At 44.0% G+C, this 24,081-nt stretch overlaps 1 long non-coding RNA gene and 1 pseudogene across 1 annotated transcript in view; both read left to right on the top strand.

Moving 5' to 3' along the window:
- The window catches only part of LOC103020637 (uncharacterized), a 46,105-nt gene that overhangs the window by 6,586 nt on the left and 15,438 nt on the right, over positions 1–24,081 (top strand). Inside the window, exon 3 of the long non-coding RNA XR_009007377.1 lies at positions 22,208–22,594. This is a non-coding gene — a long non-coding RNA (uncharacterized LOC103020637). The remainder of the gene's footprint in view (positions 1–22,207; positions 22,595–24,081) is intronic.
- LOC103020349 (ornithine decarboxylase antizyme 2 pseudogene) lies at positions 13,623–15,457 on the top strand (annotated as a pseudogene).

Below are 24,081 nucleotides of genomic sequence, written 5' to 3'. Positions count from 1 at the left end.
CAACCCTGCTGACACCTTGATCTTGGACTTCTAGCCTCTAGAACTGTGAGAAAATAAATTTCTTTTGTTTAAGCCAGCCAGTCTGTGTTTCTTTGGTATGGCAGCTCTAGCAAACAGATATACTCGGCCACATGGATGAATCTTATAAACTTGATATTGCGTGAAAGAAGTAAGACAAAAAGAATACATACAAAATTTACCATTTCTATAAATTTCAAAATTAGGCAAAACTAAACTTTTGTTTAGGGACGCAAAAATAGATTGTAAAAAATGATAAGGAAAGCAAGGAAGGGGTTACCATGAATGACAAGAAAATGGAAAGGAACACATGAAGGCTTCTGGGATGGCAGCTAAATATTTTATTCACTTGGGCGCTGGTTACTCAGGTGTTCTTCCCATAATTAGTCATTGAATTGAACCTTTGTGTGTTTATGTATAATAAACTTCCCAATGTTTATTTATAATAAAATGTTGTAAAAGCAAGAAGGAGAAGGAGGTGGAGGAGGAGGAGGGAGGAGGGGGAGAAAGAGGGAGAGAAGGGGAAGGGGAAGAAATAAAGTGAAAGAAACCAAGGGCTGACTTCTTACCAAGTGGGTTGGTCTAAGCGTCTGTAACCACAACTGTCTGTGAATGGAGGGTCTGAGGGTCAGGTGCTGGCTCTCAGTACATCACCTGAGCCTAGAATCTCATACCTTCCCCTAGAGGAGTCTTAGGAGCCTTGTAAGCTAGGGAAAGCCACTGCACTTCTCTGAGGTTTGTTTCTTCATCTCTGGACTGGGGAAACCTCCCTGAATGCTGTAAGGCTCTTTCTCTTGCTAAGTCGGGTCGCTGCTCCGATGCTACCTTCTCCAGGAAGCCCCCCCTGACCACTTCTTGACAATGGCACCTCCTTTTATTCTTTTCCCCTTTATTTTTCTTCATAATACTTAATACTGGTGATAGGTATTTATCACTGAAATTATGTCAAATATTTGTTTATTTGTTCACGAAGAGCACGATTTTTGTTTACCACTGTATCCCCAGTGCCTAAAACACTGTTTGGCACAGAGTAGGTGCTCAGTAAGTATTTGCAGAGCTACGAAGATTAGATAAGCTAATGCTCTGTAGTGCCTGGCCCCGAGGAGGGACTTAATAAATGCTGGTCCCCTTCCCCCCCTTTTAGCTGAGACCCCCACTCATGTTTCCTGGGGCTGGACCCCACCAGCCCCCTGTCTCGTTTCTGCCTCCGCTCCAAGCTGGGACTGAGAAAATGCCCACAACTCACCCCCTGACCGTTAGCAACATTTCACCTTAGGTAACGTCAGAAACCTTGAAGTCCTCGGGGCTGGGGTCTCCTGCATGACGACGCCTCATCCTGGGCCACTGCTTTCCCCTGAACCCAACGTGACCCGTTTCATCTGCCCCCTCCCCTCGCCCCTCCTGAGGGTCACAGCCTCCCTGCCCCAGGGGAGGGGGCCTTCCCCTCCAAGTGGCTCAGCTGCCCCAGGAAGACCAGGCTCTGAGTGCTGACGGCGCTTTGGGCGTGTGGGGACTTTCCTCCGTTTATAGTTACTGTTGTGGGCTCAGAGGGAGGCCCTGCAGACTCGCCATAAAGCCTCCTCCGTTCCTCCATCAGCGTTAAGTGCTCCCTCCTCCCTGTCCTTGCCACGCGGCACCGATATTTAGCACTTACTTCCTTCTGCCTTCCGTTAGCTGTGTACTTGCTTGCTCCCTGCCCCCCTCCCCGGGCCGTGAGCGCCTCTCCAGGGCTGGGGCCAGGCTTTATTCATTACTGTGCTCTGAGCACGTAGCACAGCACCTGATGTTGCACTGACAGTTTTTAAAAAACGTCTCCTAAGATAATAAGACGTTAGACTTAAGATGGCATTAAACAACCTTCCTAGATAGACCATCTCCCAACTTCCCAATTTGAAAGCTAATTAAGACATAGGAAAAGACAAAAACTCAGAACCTTTCAGGAAAAGTGGCAAATGATTGGCAGGAGTCCGGGAGGAATTCTCCCTAGTGATGTGCCAGTGGGCTGGGCAGGATGGCATGGTTGGTGGCCTGAGCATGCTTTGCCCTCTAATCTGGCCTAGAACCTTCAGACAGGAAGCATGTAGGGGGAATGTTTGACCCTCACTCCCTGTTCGGGGTTGTTCCAGCCAGAAAACTGGGCAGCTCCTCCTCTCACGAAGGTATGGCTTCCTGAGGTGGTCACTTCTGTCTGCCCTCGGCCCTACCGTTAGCCCCCATCCATCTGGAGACTTAAGAGGCAGGGAGCTGAGTGGAACTGGCAAGAGGTCTGTCTGGAAGGCGTGTTTGCCTAATGTGCAGATGCCACAGATGGAGAGGGTGTATCTTTATTTAGCTATATCTTATATACAGTAATATGGGTGCATTGTAGTAATGAAATTGTATTAACTCAGTTGGAGGGTCTTTGGCTTTTAGTAGAGGAGCGTAATGCATTTATATTTATTCTGGCATGTTTGGTCTTATTTTCATGTTTGGGCTTTATTTTCGTGTTTTGGTCTATGCTTTCTCTTTTTTGTGTTTCTCTTGTTTTTTGCCTTCTATGATATGTATGATTTGTTTTTTATCTTCTGTGATTTGGAAAGTGTACAGCTTATTGTTTTAATTCTGTTAACACCTTCCAGATTATAAAACACTTTCTTGGACCCATGTTTCTCCAACTCTCAAATTCAAGAAAAATCTATAATTTTTTTCCTCCCTTACAAAGTAAGCTGAGAAGTTTCCCAGCTCCCTACTTCCATGCCTCTCCATTAAAGGCTCAATTATCATATCTCTCTTTTTAAAAACTCTATAGGTCTTCTTTTTTCAAAAATGGGAATTCGTCATTCAAATTTTAACCGTGTTGGGCTTCCCTGGTGGCGCAGTGGTTGAGAGTCTGCCTGCCAATGCAGGGGACACGGGTTCGAGCCCTGGTCTGGGAAGATCCCACACGCCGCGGAGCGAATGGGCCCGTGAGCCACAATTGCTGAGCTTGCGCGTCTGGAGCCTGTGCTCCACAACAAGAGAGGCCACGATAGTGAGAGGCCCGCGCACCGCGATGAAGAGTGGCCCCCGCTTGCCGCAACTAGAGAAAGCCCTCGCACAGAAACGACCCAACACAGTCATAAATTAAAAAAAAAAAAAAAAAATTTTAACCGTGTTTATGATATTTATATTGAATTCTCTATGCTTATACTGCATGTTCCAGTCACTATGGCTGCATGTATTGCTCCCCCAAACCTTAATGGCTTAAAACAGTAATCATTTACTATCTCTTGCAGTTTCCGTGCATCAGGAACTTAGACAGGGTATGGCAGGGATGGCCTGTCTCTCCACCATGATGTTGGAGGCCTCAGCAGGAAGACTCAAAGGCTTGAGTCTCTAGCTTGGCCTTAATCATTTGAAGGCTTGTTCATCCACCCATGGTTGGTGCTGGCTGTCACCCAGCTGGGGGCCTGGCTGGGGCTATTAACCAGAACTCCACACATGGCCTCTTGTGTAGCCTACACTTCTTCGAAATGCAGGGGCTGAGTTCCAAGGGCAAGCATCCCCCAAGAGAGAGATCCAGGTGGAAGCCGTACTATCGATAATTTGATGACCTAATCTTGGAAATGATTCATTGTCACTTCTGCTGCATCCTATTGGTTGGGGCAGTTATAAAGGTCCACCCAGATCAAATGGAAGTATGTCAACATCATTACATAAGATGAACAAGTGGGATGCTCACATACATACATACATGTACACAAACATGTACATATACATACACATTACATACATACATATGTTGGTGTGGTCATACTTGAGAAATATAATCAGCCACACTGCATTTCCTTAAATTCTTGATTTTGACTTATGTTTCAGTGGGTTGGAGTCTATATGTACTTAAGTAATTTGAGTAATTCTTTCAGGAAGATTGCATGAGTGAATATCTGAAAACATCCATAAAGTCTTAATGTGTAGCGTGTAAACTGCCATCTTCCTTCTTATTTTAAAAATTATAAAAGTAATACAGGTCCATTGTAAATAATTCAAATATTGAAAAAAAAAAAACCCAAACCCATAGGTAATGAAAAATCCTTCATCACTCCACTTTCCAGAGATAAAGACTGTTAACAGTTTGGCATATATTCCTGTAGATTTTTCTATATACATTTTAGCATATATTAGCATCACTATAAAATGGGATTGTACCATCCATATTGTTTTTTAGCTCGCTTGATGGCGTGGATTCCCTTTCTACCCCGCTTTTATAAGTGATCTGTGAGTGTCTCCTCCTGGCAATCATGAGCAGCCTGGCCAGCTAGATCTGGTATATTCATATCTGAGATTGTATGATGCCTTCATCCTTGAATAGCAATCCAACTATGTGGGAGTTTCTTGGGTCGCAACTTTTCACAGTACAATGAACGAGTCCAGCCAGCAGCAGACATGTTTAGGGACCTGCAAAAATTCAGTCCAGTGGGCATTCAATTGACTTCCTTCCCCACTGTGCAAGAAGCCATTTACCTATTCATCTCAATATTCCTATAAACGTGTCTATAAATGTGCCTGTTCTGTACTTCTGCCTTTGAAGTGGTTATAGCATCTTCCTGGGTCCCTGGTTAATAATGAGTTAAAGAATATTTTTAAATGTGTTCAGTTTGTTTCTGTATAAGAGTCATGACTGTAACTTTAAAACAATTATCTTTCTTGAAAAGCTGGGAAATGGTGTATTCAGCATTATCTATAACAATATAGCAGGCATGATATGATGCTACTATGTCTTTCTCCTACTGACTTCACTTAGTTTGATAATCTCTAGGTCCATCCATGTTGCTGCAAATGGCATTATTTCATTCTTTTTGATGGCTGAGTAATATTCCATTGTGTATATATACCACACCTTCTTTATCCATTCATCTGTTGATGGGCATTTAGGTTGTTTCTATGTCTTGGCTATTGTAATTAGTGCTGCTATGAACATAGGGGTGCATGTATCTTTTCTAATTATAAATTTGTCTGGGTATATGCCCAGGAATGGGATTGCTGGATCATATGGCAACTCTATTTTTAGTTTTTTGAGGAACCTCCATACTGTTTTCCATAGTGGCTGCACCAGTTTACATTCCCACCAACAGTGTAGGAGGGTTCCCTTTCTCCACACCCTCTCCAGCATTTGTTATTTGTAGACTTTTAATGCTGGCCATTCTGACCGGTGTTAGGTGGTACCTCATTGTAGTTTTGATTTGCATTTCTCTAATAATTAGCAATGCTGAGCATCTTTTCATGTGCCTCTTGGCCATCTGTATGTCTTCTTTGGAGAAATGTCTATTTAGGTCTTCTGCCCATTTTTGGATTGTGTTGTTTGTTTTTTTTGTTGTTGGATATGATGCTACTATGGACAATAGAAAGCAAATACATATATATATATATATATATATATATATATATATATATATATATATATGCAGTATGATTAAAACTGCATTTAACATTCATAAGAAAATAGACTGGAAAAGGTATACCAAAGTATAATGTATTAGACTACTTGATACTTTTCCTTACTATATTTTCCAAAAGATTTTTTTTTTTTTTTTTTTTTTTTTTTTTTTTTTTTTTTATAATTTTTTTTTTTCCCTACTTTATTTATTTATTTATTTATTTTTGGCTGTGTTGGGTCTTCGGTTCGTGCGAGGGCTTTCTGCAGTTGCGGCAAGCGGGGGCCACTCTTCATTGCGGTGCGGGGACCGCTCTTCATCGCGGTGCGCGGGCCTCTCACCATCGCGGCCCCTCCCGTTGCGGGGCACAGGCTCCAGACGCGCAGGCTCAGCAGCTGTGGCTCACGGGCCCAGCCGCTCCGCGGCATGTGGGATCTTCCCAGACCAGGGCTCGAACCCGTGTCCCCTGCATTAGCAGGCAGACTCTCAACCACTGCGCCACCAGGGAAGCCCCAAAAGATTTTACATATGAATGATGCTACCTTTGTTACAGAAGTCCAGTGAGGCTCCAGTCTGAGCCTTTGTTTTATTGATGGAGTAACGATTGTTTATGGATTGTGAGGGGCTGGAGAGAGGGGCATCCCATTCCCTGCACAGCTACCGGGTTCTGCGCTGCTGGAGAGTGAGGGGGGCATATGATGATAGTAAAAGCAATAATAAAATAATGAGTATGTATATTGTCCCAGGAATTGTGCTAAGCAGTATCTAATTTAACCCTCACAACAGTCCTTTGAAGTAGGTGCTATCGGTATTCCCATTCTACAGATGAGGAACTGAGGGAGTCAGGAAACTTAGGAGGCTAGGTAACTTGTCCAACTAATACATGGTGAAGCAGGAATTGAAACTCAAGAATTGAACGTGATACCCTGCATCACGTGAGAAACAATTGGAAAGGAAATTCTGGGATGCCTTTCTGAAAAATCACCCCCATTCCTGAATCCAAGCCCTCAGAATCAGTTTATTCAGGAAACATTTCCTGAACCTCCTCTGTGTCCCAGGCCCTGAGGATAAGACATGGCCGAGTCTTCAAGTCAGTCACGAGCTAGGATGAGCTGGCGGGAATGGAAGCAGGAAGGGAGGGCGCTGTGGGAGCACAAATGAGGGGCACCCGTGGGGCAGGGGTAGGTGCTTCCAGGAGGAGGTGACAGCCAACTTGAGTCTCAAAGGAGGGCAGGGCCAGCCTGGTAAAGGGGTTGAGGGAGTGGTAAGGGCATTCATGGCAGAAGAAAGGCCAGAGCAGAGGGGTAACAAAGACACACCAGAGAAGCACTGATTCTAGCGCTGCTGTCCCCTACCTCCAGTGCCCCTGCCATCACCTTCCCCAGTTATAGAAAGCCATTTTGTTCAGTGGGAAGTGGGCGCAGTTGGTTGTTGGGGGTGGGTACCTGAACATACCAATCAGAGCCCATTTTTCTTCAGGATGTTTGGACTTAGGTCAGATCACCCCTCCCCGAGGGTGTAAGATGCAGCCTGGGGCAGGTGGAAGCAGTGATGTGCAGAGGGTGTGTCAGGTGAGTGGGGAGAGGCTGTGCGAGGTCTGAGCGGTGGCCCTACGCATCCCTGCGGTCCAGCTGTCCGCCCAGCATGGGGTTCTATGCCACATGCCAGGTCATCTTAATCTAGTTCCCATTTCCTTTAGATTGTCCACATTGGGTTCCTGTCACCTGTAATGAAAGATCCCTGCCTGACACAGTCTCCGAGTTGGTCAGACTGAGTAGAGGGTCATTTCAGCTGACTCAGAGAGGCTGATTTGTAGATCAGGAAGCCAACTGATTCATTTACCAGGAGAAATTCAACTGCTCATTGGATCATCCTTTCAAGTCATGATTGCTGGTGTCTGCTTTTCCTGGAGAAAAAGCACATGGATTGACAAAGGGATGCTTGGAACCTTCTTGGTGAGCAGGCCCCTGTGCCAGCGGTGATTTTTGCGGCTAGTGGCATCGGGCTCGGGTGATCCTAGCCAAGAAGGGCAATCCTCATGCCAAGAAGGAAGAAGGTTGTCAAAGAGGCTGGGCAACGGGGTGGGCTGGCCAGGGGTACTGCTGGGACCACAGCCTGGGCTTGTCACACTGGAGTCCTCTTCTCTCTGGTCATTCAGACCACCCTCTTCAGTCAGCACCTTCCTGCAGGCGAAGCTCAGGACCCATGAGTGGGCTCAAGTGCCTGAAGATGATGACACTTCCATCCTGCCTTCCCAAACTGTAGCCTCAGGCCACCTGGATGCAGCTACTCCTGACGCCTCTGAGGGCAGCTGTCCTGTCCAAGCCCCTGCAAGAAGCAGATCATGTAACCCCATCCACCCAACCCTGAGCAACAGAGGCGCCCTAGTGGGCTGCCTGTCAGAGGCCTGGCAGGGCACAGGCAGGGCAGTCAGTGACTTGGGGCCTGGCTTGAAAACACAGGCTGGCTCTGGGGAGGGGTCTTAAAAGACCCAAAGGAAGCTGCAGTTCGTGGTGGGCTCTACGGCTGGAGGTTGGGTAGACTCAGGGGCTGGGGTGGCCGCAAGTGTCCAGGTGCCAGTTGAAGTTACCGGGGAGTAGAGATTGTGGGTGAGAAAGAAGGATGGGTAGGAAGAGAAACAGAGTGGGGGCCATAGAGACAGACAGACAGACAGACAGATTGGCTAACAGAGAGACGGTAGCTGAATCCCAGACCTGCCCTGTTTCTGGTCCTTCCCTAGACTTGACTAGGGGACTTCACAGTATCTTCAGGGCCACCACCCTGCCTTACCTAAAGTGTTGGTAAATCCCAACACTTTTCCTGGGTGATGCCAGCACGTCGCTGATACGCTCCATCAAACAGAAAGCTGCAACCGAGCAGGCCATTTCTGCTGCTGGCTGGGCTGCTCCCTTGGACAATGACTTATGATTTTACTCTTGGAGGGAACTTTCAACTTCAGGTTGAGGTCTCCTTGCTGTCTTCGTATGTGCAGGTTGGAATCTTGTCAACCACTGAAACCCACAGATGTGTGACCTGGGCCTCACTATCCTCACCTCTTAAATGGCCATCCTGCAGCCTGCTCCATTATGACAGCGTTGAACTTCATCTAAACCGTGTGCTCCCAAAAGGCAGCTATGATTAAGAAATGCCTGGGACTTCCCTGGTGGCGCTGCGGTTAAGAATCCGCCTGCCAATGCAGGGGACACAGGTTCGATCCCTGGTCCGGGAAGATACCACATGCCGCAGAGCAACTAAGCCCATGTGCCACAACTACTGAGCCTGCGCTCTAGATTCCGTGAGCCACAACAACTGAGCCCGCGTGCCTAGAGCCCATGCTCTGTAACAAGAGAAGCCACCTCAATGAGAAGCTTGCACACCGCAACGAAGACCCAATGCAGCCAAAAATAAATAAATAAATAAATACTTGAAACGATAAAAAAGATCCTGTAATAGGAGAACGAATGAACGAAAAAATTCTCCCACCTCTTTAAGCTCTGGGGATACAGGACCACCTTGCTCTCGCATATGCCAAGAAAACAATCCGTCTACATCCTTTCTTGCTATTCCCACGAGACTGGTTGATGACTCCCTGGTTTACCTGCCTCTCTAAAACCTCAGGCCCCTTCCTTTTCTTTGAGAGGGTTCTCATTAATGAACCTTCTCTCTACTGCAATAGCCTGCATAAAATCTCTGTCATTGTCTGGTGCCTTTTGCTTTAACGATTACTAGAAGCTGTTGTAAGCATCTATTGGGTGGGGCATCTGGAGTCCCAGGTTCCAGTCCTGGTTCACCCAGGCCTGGCTTCCCGTTCTGCCAGGTTTCAGTCTTCGTTGAGAGCTCCCTAAGGGCCCCTTACTTTTCAGGATGTGAGTGGCAACTCAGCCTCTGCACGGGGAGGCGGGGCCTATACAGCAGCTGTAATATTCGCATGCCGCCACCAGAGGGCGGCAGCTCCGCGGAAGAAGGCCCTGGCCGCTGCACCCGCTCGCTCCCGCAGAGCCTTTAAAATGCGCTTTGGAAGCGGAAGCCAGGTAGCGTTTTCAGCCCTCGAGTGCTTTCCCCTGGTACACGCCGTTGCACTCCAGGCATTTCTTTTTTGCTCCCGCCTCCGGAGAGTCCTCCTCCGCCGATGTCAGTCAGAAGACTCTTGAGTGAGCTGGAGGGGGCCCAAAAGCCAGCCTCAAGCCTCTGGGCCTCTAGCGCTTGTCTGGGGACCATGTCCCTTCCCTTCTTGCGGCCCTCTGGCCCCCTTCTCTATGTAAGACAAGTTGAAGAATCCTTCAGGCTGCAGGGAAATGGGGAGGAGAGGCAGAAGGGAGGAGTCCAAGGAGGACTGCTTCGGGGGCAGCACTTAACCAGTCACTGCCATCAGCCAGTTGGAGCATCACAATGTCTCCTTAAAGTGGGCAAGGCAAGAGCTGTTACCCAGTGTGAAGGATGGGGAAACAGGCTCCCAGAGAGAAAAAGGGATTAGCCTCTGGTAGTACAGCTAGTAAATGGCAGAAATAGGACAAGAACTCGGTTATCCAGACCCCAAACCAGGAGCTCTTGGGGTGGTCAGGCACACACAGACAGAGATGGTTCACCACTTGGCAAAATTAAACATGGGCCGCTCCAACAGAAAGGGGCCCTGGACATCCTTCAGGGTGGAAACCAAAATACAGCCATTGAGAGGACTCAAATTGTCGAGTTTTAAGTATTGATGTGGTAAGATGATCACATTTGCTTTTTCAAGTGTATATGTCTACATGCACATTTGAAAAGCAAATATAAATACCAAAGCCAAATATAAATTAAAATCAAATATAGGGACTTCCTTGGTGGAAGAGTGGTTAAGAATCCACCTGCCAATGCAGGGGACACGGGTTCGAGCCCTGGTCCGGGAAGATCCCACATGCTACAAAGCAACTAAGCCAGTGTGCCACAACTACTGAGCCCGCGTGCTGCAACTACTGAAGCCCCTGCGCCTAGAGCCTGTGCTCCACAACAAGAGAAGCCACCGCAAGGAGAAGCCCGCGCACCACAAGGAAGAGTAGCCCCTGCTCGCCGCAACTAGAGGAAGCCCATGAGCAACAACAAAGACCCAACGCAGCCAAAAATAAAAATAAAAAACAAACAACAAAAGCAAATATAAAGCAGCCAGACTGTACACAGTGGGCTGTCTCTGGTGGTTGGAATAGCAGTAGTGGGAGGAGGGTTTTCATTTTCTCTGGATTGTTCAAATTGTTCATTACTCACATATATAAACCAGAACGGAGAAGAATGATTCCGTATTTCTGTTTGACAAAAAGTAATACCTCCTTGTTAAAGAGTTAGAAAGTACAAAAGAGTATGAAGAAAATGAAATTCATCAGTAACCCATCTTCCTCCCCATAGATATTGATGTTTTCCTTTCTAGTTGGTTTCTTTCTCTACAAAACGTGAATAACAGTATTAACTGTAGAGGAATGTTGTGAAGATTGAGGGAGAGGGTGTATGTAATAGCTAACATTCCAGAAGCGTTAGCCATTTTTATATATAACAAAATCAGTACCGTACTGTATATATTTTTTATATGCTGCTGTTTTCACTTACAACATTGCTTCATGAACAGTTCCCCATGTCAACTCTTCTTTAAAAATGATATTTTTAGTGACTGCACGAAATTTCATTATATTTAAGTACAGTTTATTTAACCGATCCCCGATCATTGAACCTTTAGATTGTTTCCAATTTTTGCTGTTAAAATAACAGTGAGATTAACATTTTTAAACATCTCTCCCTGTCAGCATTTCTGATTACTTCCTTAGATGGATTTCTGGAGGTAGGATTACTGGGACAAAGGGTGCAAATATTTTTCAGGCTTTTGATTCAGGTTACCAAATTGCTTCCCAGAATGATCTTGCCAATTTACACTCCCACCTGCCGAGCGTGAGAATGCCTGTCCCACAGCACACAAAGGAGGGATTTTTTGGCGATGGGTGAGATTTGATTATGTTGCTGGTCTGAGGAGAAGGAGCCCTGTAGTGAGGGAGGGTTTAAATTTTAGGAGAGAGAGAGGATGTAGAAAGGAGTGAGGTCCCTGGGAGAAAGAGATGGGGTTTTGAAGCACACTTAGAGGAATTGTCTTGGATTTAAGAAGGAACACCTCGTTTTCTGAGATGGGTGGAAAGAGGTGTGATTGGGTGTGGATATACAGTCACTGTAAGTAGGTAGGTGAGATTCAGGAGACCTAGTCTCTAGGGGTCCCCTTTGCTCAGTAAAGTAGGAGGCTGAGTCATCTATTCCAAGGTAAAAGGTGAGTGCTAAGGAGGAGACTTGAGGTAGGGCTGAGGGATACCACCCTTTTACTTCCAGGGAGTAAAAGTGTTGACAGTCCAATTGAAGTGGATGACCTTGAGTTTGTGGTGGCACTGTTCTTTTTTTTTTTTTTTATAAATTTGTTTACTTTTGGCTGCTTTTGTTCTCTGTTGCTGCGCGTGGCTTTCTCTAGTTGCGGCAAGTGGGGGCTACTCTCCATTGCGGTGCGCAGGCTTCTCATTGTGGTGGCTTCTCTTGTTGCGGAGCACATGCTCTAGGTGCGCGGGCTTCAGTAGTTGTGGCACATGGGCTCAGCAGTTGTGGCTCGCGGGCTCTAGAGTGCAGGCTCAGTAGTTGTGGCACACGGGCTTAGGTGCTCCGCGGCATGTGGGATCTTCCCGGACCAGGGCTCGAACCCGTGTCCCCTGCATTGGCAGGTGGATTCTTAACCACTGCGCCACCAGGGAAGCCCGGTGGCACCATTCTTAAGGGCTGTGTGTACTTTACAGCATATAGCCACCTAGGGAAAGAAAAACGTGTACACTTATTAATCTAAACCAAATCTTTCAAAATACGTGGTAAACAGTAGAAAACAATGAGGCTGGAGGAGTCACGGTAGTAAAGTTTATGAACTTCTGGAGTTATACCAAACTTTCAAGGAACTGTTAATTCCTGTCTTCTATAAGTTTTTCCAAAAAATTAGAAAAGGGCAAAAGCTGCCCAGATCATTTTATGAAACCAATGTAATCTTGGTTCCAAAATCAGTAAAGACAAAGCAATAAATGAAAGGATAGGCTTGTTTCAACTATGATGTAGATATAAAAATCCTAAATAAAATATCAGCTAACTAACCCAGTCATATAACCCAGTTTTTATATTTTAAAAAAAATTATTTTGATCAAGTAGGGTTTATCCCAGGAATTTCAGGTTGGCTCAACATCAGAAATCACCTCATTAATAAAGGACAAAAATCATACAAGTATCTCAATTGGTGAAGAAAAAGCATTTTATAAAGTTCATTACCTATTTATGGTTCAATAACTTAGCAAACTGGGTATAGGAAAGACATTTTTAACTTGGTAAAGGCGATATATCAAAAACTTAAAGCAATCATACTTAAGAGATTTTAAGTGCATTCTTTTTAAAATCTGGAAAAAAATAAGGAATCCAACTGTACTGCTACCATTCAACATACAATAATAGAAGTTCTAGACAAAGCTATTAGGAAGAAAGAATAAGAGATAGAAGGATTAGAAGAGAAAAGATAAAAGTATCAGGTTGAATGGATAAAGAAGAATGGAGATACATATATATATATATATATATATATATCATCTTCTTTAATGGAATACTACTCAACCATAAAAACGAATGAAATAATGCCATTTGCAGCAACATGGATGGACCTGGAGATTATCATGCTAAGTGAAGTAAGTCAGAAAGAGAAAGAAAAATACCATATATCACTTATATGTGGAATTTTAAATATGATACAAATGAACTTATTTACAAAACAGAAACAGACTCATAGACGTAGGAAACAAACTATGGTTACCAAAGGAGAAAGGAGGTGGGGGAGGGATAAATTAGGAGTTTGAGATTAGCAGATACAAACTGCTATATATGAAATAGATAACAAGGTCCTACTGTATAGCACAGGGAACTATATTCGAGAGCCTGTAATAAACCGTAATGGAAAGAATATGAAAAAAATATACATGTATAAACCGAACCACTTTGCTGTACACCAGAAACTAACGCAAAGGTGTAAATCAACTATACTTCTATTAAAAAACCATCATCATGTAGAAATAACATTTTCATTTGCCTTGTAAAAACAAAGAGAAGCAACAGATAGACTTAAAACTATTAAGAGAATTCAGTAAAATCACTAGATACAATATTAACCTAAAAAAATAAATCCGTAACATTTCTCTTCACCAGCAGAACCAACTTCTAGTTACAATAGCAGCAAAAAAGCGTGTACAATGCCTAGGAATGAACTTAACCAAGAATATAAAAGAAACGGAGCTGGAGGCAGGCGCTCGCTGAGGCAGGAGGAGGGCTCTGGGCCCGCTGCCCGACAGGGACTTAGCCCGCAGAGCTCGGCCCCGCGCGTGCGCACACGCGACCCCGCACCCGCCCACTCATCCACCTACCCACTCCCTGCGCCGCCTCTTCCCACCCTGAGCAGAGCCGCCGACGATGATAAACACCCAGGACAGTAGTATTTTGCCTTTGAGTAACTGTCCCCAGCTCCAGTGCTGCAGGCACATTGTTCCGGGGCCTCTGTGGTGCTCCTGATGCCCCTCACCCACTGTCGAAGCTCCCCGGTGGGCGAGGGGGCGGCAGGATCCTTCTGTCTCAGCTCTAACATATAAGGACGAGAAGCGCACTGTGACCCAGGACCTCCCTGTGAACGATGGAAAACCTCACATCGTCCACTTCCAGTATGAGGTCATCGAGGTGAAGGTCTCTTCCTGGGATGCAGTCCTGTCCAGCCAGAGCCTGTTTGTAGAAATCCCAGATGGATTATTAGCTGATGGGAGCAAAGAAGGGTTGTTAGCACTGCTAGAGTTTGCTGAAGAGAAGATGAAAGTGAACTACGTCTTCATCCGCTTCAGGAAGGGCCGGGAAGACAGAGCTCCACTCCTGAAGACCTTCAGCTTCTTGGGCTTTGAGATTGTGCGTCCAGGCCATCCCTGTGTCCCCTCTCGACCAGATGTGATGTTCATGGTTTACCCCCTGGACCAGGACTTGTCCGATGAGGACTAATGGTCATAGAGGATGCTTTGCCCAAGAGCCACAGTGGGGGAAGAGGGGAGTTAGGCAGCCCTGGGACAGAGGAGGGGGCTTCTTGCTGTCTAGGGAAGGACGCTGAGGGGCTCAGGGTGAGGGTTGCCTATTGTGTTCTCGGTGTTGACTCATCGAAATTGTTTTCCATAAAGAACAGTATAAACATATTATTCACATGTAATCACCAATAGTAAATGAAGATGTTTATGAACTGGCATTAGAAGCTTTTTAAACTGCGCTGTGTGATGTGCTCTATCTAGCCTAGGGGAGGACATTGCCTAGAGGGGGAGGGACTGTCTGTGTCCGGGGGCAAGGCCTGGAGACCTGGTGGACAGCACTCTCAGGCTGAGGTTCCCCTGCTGTTGGGCTTTCTTCTTTGGTTTTTAAGACTTGTGTATTTTCTTTCCTTGCTTCCTGTCACCCCAGGGACTCGGGACTATAGGCTTTTCAACCCCTGGGCAGTGTCCTTCAATTGTTTTTTGACACTCCACCTGGGCTTCTCTCTGTGCATTTGTGTCTGGCCTGGAGAAAGCAGGTCTGACCCCTCCTTTACAGCTTCGTGTTATTCTGGCATTTGGTTAAACTGGCTTAATCTGTTTCATGTTATCAGTGCATTTAAAATAGGGGCATTGAAGTTCACTCCCACCACCAGGGCTTTTTTTTGGGGTGCCTGGGCCTTAAAAAACACTAGCCAAACTCCAATTCTCAGATTACGGCCAGGAGTTCTCACTCTTGGCCGCAGGCCCAAGGTACGTCCTTCCTAGGGTCACAGACAGCAGAGGGGAAGAGGAAGAGCAGCTCAGGGCCTGGGGGTTGTGGGAGAATCTGCTCCGAGGGGCTGGATGCCTTTGCCTGGCTAAGTCTAGTTAACCTGAAGAAATTGAGGGAAATTTTATGCTCTTGGATGGAATTACTTAATATTACACAGGAGTCAGTTCTTTATGAATTAATTTATATATGCAATGAAATCCCAGTAAAGATTCCAGGTGTATTTTCCAGGAACTTGATATACTTATTCTAAAATGTATATGGATGAGCAGGATTAAGTCAACCTTACAAGAGTGAAGAGCAGCACACTACAAAGCCACGTAAAAAGCCAAACAAAGCAAAACAAGAAGATTGTTTTGCACAAAAACAGACCAATAGACCATGGAATAGAATAGACAACTCAAAGTCAGACCACGAGTATATGGTTGTTAGGCACCGCACATCGATGAAGAAGGGGCAGATTAAACCAGCTTAGTAGACGGAGAAAGACAAAGTAGGATTCCTGCCTGACACCGAATAGAAATGTACACTCTAAATGACAAAAGACCTCAATGTGAAAAGTAAAACTCTAAAGTTAATGGAAGAAAATATAAGAGGGTACCTTTGGGACCTGGGTTGAGCACGGAACTCCTTATACAAAACCTCAAAAGCACAAACCAGAAGGAAAAAAATGGATTAATTTGATGATGTCAAAACTAAGGATATCTGTTCAAAAGAGGATACCATGGGCAATAGGTGATAGAATGGGAGAAGATATTTGTAAATCTAAAAGTGATAAGGAATTACTATATAGAATATACAAGTTACTCATGCAAACCAATAAGCAGAGAGGCTTCCAGTTTCCAGTTGGGCAAGTAAGGAGCTTGGAAGTCTGTACTCTGTCCTAACAGGTGAAAAGCTGAAAAAAAACCGAGAATAAACAACCCTTCTTAGACCTGTCAGAGAATTGAGGACACAGGGCAAACCACTGCTCCAAAAAGTGGAAACACAGACAGGTGGATACTCACAGCTACCAGAGCAGAAACCCACGGACAGAAACCTCTCTGGGAACCAGCAGTAGGGCAGGCAAACCTCAACTGTGATTGGTGAATTGCTGGAGGCTCCATGTGGACAAGTTTGAGATTTAAAAACTCCAGGGGGGCCCAGTCTCATAGAAGCACCCAAACTTTTGTGAGTTTTACCTCTAGGAGATCTACCAGGTTCTCACAGCAAATGTCAGAGAAAAATCGGGTCATGCTTCCAGCAGGGGGAGACAAAAAGTAACCATTTTGAAATATGTCAGAGGGTTCCATTCTTCTTAACACCCCCAGAAGAAACTATTTTACCTCAGCCTAACCTGCTGGGATTTCAGCAGAGCCTAAACAATCTGGGGGAAGGAAAAGCCCCAACTCCAGCCAGCTCTAGCCGTCCTGTTCCACTTAAGGGGGTGAAAAAAACTGAGAAGCACTTGTGAAGTTCACAATCCAGAGGTACATTCTCACTAAAAGACTGAGCCCTGGGCTTCCCTGGTGGTGCAGTGGTTAAGAATCCACCTGCCAATGCAGGGGACAAGGGTTCAAGCCCTGGTCTGGGAAATTCCCACATGCTGCGGAGCAACGAAGCCCGTGTGCCACAACTACTGAGCCTGCGCTTTAGAGCCTGTGAGCCACAACTATGGAAGCCCGCGTGCCTAGAGCCCGTGCTCTGCAACAAGAGAAGCCACTGCAATGAGAAGCCCACGCAACGCAACGAAGAGTAGCCCCCACTCACCGCAACTAGAGAAAGCACGCATCCAGCAAGGAAGATCCAACGCAGCCAAAAATAAATAAATAAAATAAATTAAAAAAAAAAAAAAAGACTGGGCCCTAATCATAGGACTATAGGACTCCCCTCCTCACTTCCCCCTCTACCACATGACTACAGGCCTATTTACTGCAGTTCCTTTACATCATGTCTGGCCTTCAAAAAAATTACAATGCATACTCAAAGGCAAAAAACACAGTTTGAAGAGACAGAGCAAGCACCAGAACAAGACTCAGATCTGGCAGAGCTGTTGGAATTATCAGATTAGGTTTTAAAATAACTATGATTATTACGTTAAGGGCACTTAGATGGATAAAGTAAACAACATGCAAGAACAGATGGGCAATATATGCTGAGAGATGGAAATTCTAAGAAAGACTCCAAAAGAAATGCTAGAGATCAAAAACACTATAACAAAAATGAAGAATGCCTTTGATGTACTCATTAGTAGACTGGACATGATTGAGGAAAGAATCCCTGAGCTTGAGGATATGTCTATAGATGCTTCCAAAACTGAAAAGCAAAGGGAAAAATGACTGAAAAGAAAAGTGGAACAGGATACCCAAGGACTGTGGAGAACTGCAAAAGGTGTAACATATAGATAATAGGAGTACTAAAGAATGAGAGAAAGGAACAGAAGAAATATTTGAAGCAATAATGACTGAGAATTTCCCAAAATTAATATCAGACACCAAAGCACAGATCCAGGAAGCTCAGAGAACACTAAGCAGGATAAAAACAAGAACAACAACAACAACGAAACAAACCTACTATGCCTAAGCATATTATCTTCAAATTGCAGAAAATCAAAGATAAAGAAAAGATACTGAAAGAAGCCAGGGGGGAAAATCACCTTACCTACAGAGGAACAAAGATCAGAATTACATCTGACTGGTCCTCAGAAACCATCCAAGTAAGAAGAGTGTGTAGTGAAATGTTTCGTCTTGAGAGAAAAAAAACCTCATCGACTTAGAATTCTGTATCCTGAGAAATTATCCTTCCAAAGTGAAGGAGAAATAAAGACTTTCTCAGACAAACAAAAATTGAGGGAATTTGTTGCCAGTAAACCTGTCCTGCAAGAAATGTTAAAAGAGGTTCCTCAGAGAGAAGGAGATGATATAGGCCAGAAACCTGGACCTACATAAAGAAAGGAAGAGCATTAGAGAAGGAATAAGTGAAGGTAAAATTAAAAACTTTTAGTATTCTTATTCTTAATAGAGAAAATAATAACAGCAACAATGTATTCAATGACTATAGCTTATGTATAAGTGAAATTTATGACAGCAATTATCCAAGGCATGGGAAGAAGGAATTAGGAATATTTGGTTATTGTAAAGTACTTGCAGTACCCATGAAGTGGTACAGTGTTATTTGAAAATGGACTTCGATTAGTTGTAAATGTATATTGCAAACTCTAGGGAAACCTCTGAAAAAGTTTTTTTATCAAAAGTTATCAGAAGCATAACAGATAATGCTAAGAAAAGAGAGAAAATGGAATCATATAAAATGCTCAATTAAAACCACAGAAGGAAGAAAAAAATTAGAGGACAAAAATAGGAACAGAAAACTGGGGTAACATATAGAAAACAGTAACACATATAGTAGATATTAATCCAACTATGTCAATGATCATTTTATTTATTTATTTTTTGTGTGTGGCTGCGTTGGGTCTTCATTGCTGCGTGCGGGCTTTCTCTAGTTGTGGTGAGCGGGAGCTACTCTTTGTTGTGGTGCACAGGTTTCTCAGTGCAGTGGCTTCTCTTGTTGCGGAGCACGGGCTCTAGGCGCACGGGCTTCAGTAGTTGCAGCACGTGGGCTCAATAGTTGTGGCGCATGGGCTCTAGGGAGTGTGAGCTTCAGTAGTTGTGGCGCACAGGCTTAGTTGCTCTGTGGCATGTGAGATCTTCAGGGACCAGGGCTCGAACCTGTGTCCCCTGCATTGGCAGGCGGATTCTTAACCACTGCGCCACGAGGGAAGTCCCTCAATGATCATTTTAAATGTCAACAGTCTACATATACCAACTAGAAGACAAAGAGTGTCAGAGTGGATTAAAAAATATGACCCAATTATCTTGTCTATAAAAAACACATTTTAGGGCTTCCCTGGTGGCGCAGTGGTTGAGAATCTGCCTGCTAATGCAGGGGACACGGGTTCGAGCCCTGGTCTGGGAAGATCCCACATGCCACGGAGCAACTGGGCCCGTGAGCCACAGCTACTGAGCCTGCGCGTCTGGAGCCTGTGCCCCGCAACGGGAGGGGCCGCGATAGTGAAAGGCCCGCGCACCGCGATGAAGAGCGGTCCCCGCACCGCGATGAAGAGTGGCCCCCACTTGCCGTAACCAGAGAAAGCCCTCGCACGAACCGAAGACCCAACACAGCCAAAAATAAATAAATAAATAAATAAAGTAGCTATAAAATTAAAAAAAAAAAAAAAAAATTAAAAAAAAAAAAAAAAAAACACATTTTAAATATAAAGACACAAATAGGGAATTCCCTGGTGGTACAGTGGTTAGAATTCTGCACTTTCACTGCTGAGGACACGGATTCAGTCCCTGGTCAGGGAACTAAGATCCCACAAGCCACGCAGCACGACCAAAAAAAAAGGAAAAAAATATAAAGACACAAATAGTTTAAAAATAAAGGGATGGAGAAAGGTACACCATGATAACATCAATTAAGAGAAAGCTTTATTAATTTCGCACAGAGAAGACTACAGAGCAGCGAAAGTTATCAGGGATAAAGAGAGGCATTATATAACAATAAGAGGATCAATTCTCCAAGAAGACACAACAATCCTTAACAGGTATGCACCTAACAATTAGACTGTCAATATATCTGAGTCAGAACTGATAGAACTGCAAGAAGAAATAGATGGATCCACTATCATAGTTGGAGACTTCAACACCTCTATCAGAAATAGACAGCCTGACCAGGCAGAAAATCAGTAAGGACGTACATGAACACAAAACATCATCAATCAAGTGGATATAATTGATGTCCATCCAACAACTTCAGAATACAAATTCTTCTCAAGCTCATATGGAACATTCACCAAGATAGAACATTCACCTGGATTGACCATATTCTGGGCCACAAAACACACCTTAACAAACTTAAAACAGAGATCATACAATGTCAGCTCTCAGACCACAATGGAGTTAAAGTAGAAATCAATAACAAAGATAGCTGGAAAATCCTGAGATACTTGAATATTAAACAAGACACTTCTAAATGACACATGGGTCAAAGAAGAAGTCTCAAGAGAAATTTTAAACTATTTGGAAGTAAATGAAAATGAAAATACAATTAATCAAAAATTGTGTGATGCAGCGAAAGCAGTGCATCGATGCATGTATTAGGAAAGAAGAAAGATTTAAAATCAATGATCTAAGCTTCCATCTCAGGAAACTAGAAAAAGAAGACCAAATTAAATTCAAAGTAAGTGAAAGGTAGCAGGTCCTATAGATAATGGGCAAAATTTATCAACGGGCAATTTGTAAAAGTGGTAACCCAAACAGACATGTGAAGAGAATTATTAAGAATTAAAACCATCAATAATGAGAAGTGCAATTAAGACAACAATGAAATATCACCTTCCACTTATTAGACTGGCAAAAATTGGAAAGCTGGGAAATGCCAAGTGTTAGCAGGTGTGTGGAGATGTAGGCTCTTTTATGTGCTGCTGGTGGGGATGCAAAACAGTCAACCTGGAGAGCAGTCTGGCACTACATAGACAGATATATGCATAGCCTAGGACCCAGCAAATCCACTCCTGGGTGATATACCAGACAAATGATCACACAGGTACATTAGGGGATATGGATTAGAATGTTTACTGCTGTGTCAGTTCTGATAGTGGGCAATCACAGACATTCAGTTGTCCATCCATCTGCGGAGGAGGAGATGGGTAAAATGTGGAAGATGCACACGATAGAGTACTATGCAGCAGTTAGAGAAGCAAGGGATTAGATGCATACATAGCAACATGAATGGACCTTAAAAACAGTGCTGAGTGACATAAGTAAGAAGCAGAATGAGATAAACAACTCAATACTATTTCTATCAATTAAAGTACATGCACATATTTTTGTAATTTACTGTATATGTGTCATTTATCAATTTGAAAAATGCATACCAGGGGCGGGGGGTGGGGAATGAGTAGGTGGATCACAGAGGATTTTTAGGACAGTGAAAATGTTCTGTATGATACCATAATGATGGATACATGTTATTATACATTTGTCCAAACCCACAGAATGTAAACACCAAGAGTGAACCGTGGGCTTCCCTGGTGGCGCAGTGGTTGAGAGTCTGCCTGCTAATGCAGGGGACACGGGTTCGAGCCCTGGTCTGGGAAGATCCCACATGCCGCGGAGCGGCTGGGCCCGTGAGCCACAGCTGCTGAGCCTGCGCGTCTGGAGCCTGTGCCCCGCAGCGGGAGGGGCCGCGATAGTGAAAGGCCCGCGCACCGCGATGAAGAGCGGTCCCCGCACCGCGATGAAGAGTGGCCCCCACTTGCCGCAACTAGAGAAAGCCCTCGCACGAACCGAAGACCCAGCACAGCCAAAAATAAATAAATAAATAAATAAATAAATAAATAAATAATAAATAAAATTTAAAAAAAAAAAAAAAAAAAAAGAGTGAACCGTAATGTAAACTCTGGGCTTTAGGTGATTCTGATGTGTTAATGCTGATTCATCAGTTGTAACAAGTGTACCCTCTGGTGGGGATGCTGTAAATAGGGAAGGCTATGCATGTGTTGGAACAGGGGGTATATGGGAAATCTCTGCACTTTCTTAATTTTTCTGTGAACCTAAAACTGCTCAAAGAAAAATAAAGTATTTAAAAAATAAATATAAAAATTTAAAATGCATATACGAAAAACTTGAAATGGATCATAAACCTAAAACTACGTAAGTTCTAGAAGAACACATATGAGAAAATCTTTGATTTTGGGTTAGGCAGACATTTTTTTAGAATAAAAAATTGCATGAATGGCAAAAGAAAAATTGATACATTGAACACGACCAAATTGAAAACACTGGCTTTTCAAAAGACACTGTTAAGAAAATAAGAAGGCAAGCCACAGCCTGGGAGAAGTATTTGCAAAACACACGTGTGATAAAGAATTTTGTGCCAGTCATCAATTTTTTTTTTCTTCTTCTTCTCAGGTCTAAATCCTTCTTTGCCTGCTCTGTGATGATGGAGGTGGGCTGTGGAAATATTTCACCTGCAACATTTGGTATGATGTAATGCCAGTAGAGGAGGCTGGAAGGACAGTGAAAAAGGAAGGAATTTCCTCTTCCTGTTTCCCGAGTCCTGCAGGGTGCAGGGTCTCCTGCACTGGGCTCCTACAGGGTGCAGCTTTCTCCGTTGCCTGGCTCCTGCAGAGGGCAGCTTCCCCAGCTCCCAGTTCTGGTAGCTCAGGGCAACTAGCAGAGCCCAGCTGCTAGAAGCTTCCCTCAGAACTTTCTCAAAGTGATGTGCTACTGGCAAGGCACCTGACTGTGAACGACTTCTTTGAGCATCCCTCAGTTGCCTTAGCAGCAACTTCCAAGGTATGGTACCTCCCTGTGGACAACATCCCCCATTCTCCCAAAGGGCCCTTTTCTAGTATCCTCCGGTAAGCCATCTAGGTGTCATCCCCACCATCCACAGAACCACACTGTGCTCTTTCCAACAAGGTCTGGAGCTTCTCCTTGGACACTCCATCTCAGCCCTGCCAGTAGTTCCTGCCCCTGTATTTGCTATTCCTGTATTCACCAGAGTTCTCTAACTTTTACCAGTCAATTCTCCATTACTCCAATCTCCTGTTAATAATTCTCCTGAATGCACCCTGACGGATACTGACTTATATCCAGAATATATAAAGAAAACTCAAAACACAATAACAAGTAAAACACACAAACTGCTTAAAAAATGAAGAAAAGGGACTTCCCTGGTGGTCCAGCAGTTAAGACTCCACACTCCCAATGCAGGGGGCCTGGGTTCGATCCCTGGTCAGGGAACTAGATTCCACATGCCGCAACTAAAAGATCCCGCATGCCGCAACTAAAAGATCCCACATGCCACAACTAAAGATCCTGCATGCTGCAACAAAGACCTGGCCCGGCCAAATAAATAAATATTTTTATGAATAAATAAATAAATTTCCTTAAAAAAATGAAGAAAAGATTTAAACAGACACTTTACCAAATAAGATGTATGGATGGCATATAGGCACATAAAAAGATCCTCAATACGATTAGTCATCAAGCAATTGCAAATTAACACCACAGTGACATACTACTAAATCACCAAATTGCTCACATTAAAAAATCTCACAATACCAACTACTGTTGAGGATGCAGAACAACTGGAACTCGTATACATTGCTGGTGGAATGCAGAATGGTGCCTCATTTTGGAATACTATTTCTTATAAGGTTAAATATACACATGTATATATCTCATTCATTCAATTTGCAATTCCTTAATGAAAAACGATGTTGAGGATCTTTTATAAGCTTATTTGCCATCTGTTTATCTTCTTTGGTGAGGTATCTATTCAGAAGTTTTACCTTTTTTATCATTCTTTATTTTTTTTTTTATTGGAGTATAGTTGCTTTACAATGTTGTGTTCGTTTCTGCTGTGCAGCAAAGTGAATCGGTTATACGTATACATATATCCTCTCTTTTTTAGATTCCCTTCCCATTTAGGTCACCACAGATCACTGAGTAGAGTTCCCTGTGCTATACAGTAGGTTCTCATTAGTTATCTATTTTATACATAGTGGGGTATATATGTCAGTCCCAGTCTCTCAATTTGTCCCACCCCCGCTTCCCTTCTTGAATTTTTACCTGTTTTTAAGTTGGGTTGTTTGGTTTTTTACTGCTGAGTTTTCAGAGTTCTCTATATATTTTGGATACAAGTCCTTTATCAGATATGTGTTTTGTAAATATTTTCTCTCGGGCTGTGACCTTTTCATTCTCTTAACAGTATCTTTTACAGAGCAGAAGGTTTTCATTTTCATAAAGTCTAACTTTTCCATTTTTTTTCTTTTATG

The sequence above is a fragment of the Balaenoptera acutorostrata genome, chromosome 3 (assembly GCF_949987535.1).
Source record: "Balaenoptera acutorostrata chromosome 3, mBalAcu1.1, whole genome shotgun sequence".
Classification (NCBI taxonomy): domain Eukaryota; kingdom Metazoa; phylum Chordata; class Mammalia; order Artiodactyla; family Balaenopteridae; genus Balaenoptera; species Balaenoptera acutorostrata.
This window is presented reverse-complemented; position numbering and strand designations above follow the sequence as displayed.